The following is a 2,168-nucleotide window of genomic DNA, read 5'->3' as shown; positions in this document are numbered from 1 at the left end:
GAATGCATGACCATCACCACAGTAAACACATACGATGTTCTCGAACTGGCTTGGTTGTTGACCTTTCATGTTAGTGTTGCGACCATTAATAGAAAAAATTTTAAGCATGGAAGTCATAGTAGATACTTGAGCTGCTAAAGATGTAAGAGCATCAACTTCATGAACTCTTGCCACATTTCTTCTTGTAGCTGCTCAATGAGCAGGCCACTGGTAGTTGTTACTCGAAATATTTTAAGAATCTCATACGCCTCATTGTAGATTTTAAAAGAAGAGCTCTGTTAGCTGAAGTGTCTACCACCATTCTCATGTGAGCATTGAAACCATTGTAGAAAGTCTCTAGTTGAAAGTAATGAGGAATTCCATGATGAGAGCATTTTTATAATAACTCCTTAAATCGTTCCCATACCTCATACAAGGACTCATATCGGATTGCTAAAACGTAGTAAATTCATTTATGAGTTTAGCATTCTTACTTGGTGGAAAATACTTCATCAGTAAATGTTTCGCCAGTTCTTGCCATGTGAAAATAGAATGAGGCGGTAAGGAATTCAACCATGCTCATGTGAGATCTCGCAATGAATATGGGAAAAGCTTCAATCTTAAGGCATCTTTAGATACTCCTGGTAACTTGAAAGAGTCGTTTACTTCCATAAAAAAGAGGAAATGCAAATGTGGATCTTCAGCAGGCATCACACTGAACTGTCCCATTTTTTGCAACATTTGGAACATCACTGGCTTTAACTCAAACTGAGGGGCCTCAATCTCGGATCTTACAATCCCTGAATTGACTTCACTAAACAAAGGCACATCATATTTCCTAATCGCTCAATCTCTGTCATCAGCAATAAGGATTGGATTCCGATTATTATAGGTTGCGTCTTCTCTCGCGTTTTAATTCATCTCTTCAAATTGTCTTTAGGCTAATTGTTCCCTTCTTTTTTGCCTCAAAGTACATTCAATTTCTAGGTCAACGACAATAGATCGATAATTCAGTCTATGTTCATAAACCCTGAAAAATCACGAAAAATAAACCAGTTAAAATAATAATAAAAACAAAACTAAAAAATAAATACCTTCACAAATAATGATAAATAGAGTCCCCGACAATGACGCCAAAAACTTGTTGTCACGTGACTACGTGCAAGTGTCCATGGTCGTACGAGTAATAAATAGTGAGTAAAAGAGTATCGTCTCCACATGGATTGTTGTGTGAATTATTTGCAAAGTTAATTTTAATCAATTTGGTTAATAATAAAATAAAGAGAAGATTTAATTGTTGAAAATCAAATTCTAAGTTAATGATGTAATTAGTTGTCAAATACCCTCAAAATAAAACAACTTACCTTGCAAAAAATAATCACAACAAGAGTTAACACACAGAATAATATAACACAACATGAATAAACTAAAATAAATATTTCACTTTAACAAGAATTTATTGGCATTCATAAAAAGAATATCATGAAAGGTTCGTGGTAATATGAAAATTCATTACACCCATTTTAATTAAGGCATAATCTTCTCCCAAAGTCCTATTATGTTCCTAAGTTAATTAGCATATCCCTATGTTAAAAAACTAACCTAAAAATCACCCTCACGAGAATTTACACAGTTTATGCATACAACAATTATCTTCTAAAATCAACATGATATGCACCATTTGAGTCTTTTGTCTATTAACTATTACCTCTTCCCAGATTAAATAGTTAATTCAGTAACCTACAAATGTTGGTCATTCATTCACAAGTATAATCATGAATTAAATCTAAATGAATGAAATAATCATTTGCACATAATATTCAAAAAACAAATACCAATTAATTCAAATCAATATTTATATCCATTTTGAATAAACAAAATTAAGTCATGTCATATTAAATTGAAAACATAAAGATGAGATGCAATATTGTCTCCTAACATAGAAAACAATAATTAACAGTAAAGAAAAAGATAAGAAAGAGTAGTTGATGGGGGATATCCATGACCATTTCACAATGCGAAAAGTAAACAACTGAATGCAGGGGGCTATCTGTGGATGCTCTTTGCAACTTCTCTTGGTGGCTTTCTTCCTCAACTTTATGTTCAAATAATCTAGACGTCTTCAAGTCACCCTCCTAGTTGTTATCATTTCGGCAAGTGATTGCCTTACTTTGTGGAATTTGAATGTT

At 33.1% G+C, this 2,168-nt stretch overlaps 1 non-coding gene across 1 annotated transcript; it reads left to right on the top strand.

Annotated features, from left to right (window-relative positions):
* The first annotated feature begins 356 nt into the window (after nucleotides 1-356).
* Nucleotides 357-462, top strand: LOC121215194 (small nucleolar RNA R71). The gene has a single exon (XR_005910923.1). It is a non-coding gene; the product is annotated as a small nucleolar RNA R71 (small nucleolar RNA).
* Nucleotides 463-2,168: the final 1,706 nt, after the last annotated feature.

This window comes from Gossypium hirsutum, chromosome D02 (genome assembly GCF_007990345.1).
Source record: "Gossypium hirsutum isolate 1008001.06 chromosome D02, Gossypium_hirsutum_v2.1, whole genome shotgun sequence".
Classification (NCBI taxonomy): Eukaryota; Viridiplantae; Streptophyta; class Magnoliopsida; order Malvales; family Malvaceae; genus Gossypium; species Gossypium hirsutum.
The sequence above is the reverse complement of the archived record's forward strand: the minus strand, read 5'-3'. Positions and strand labels throughout refer to the sequence as shown.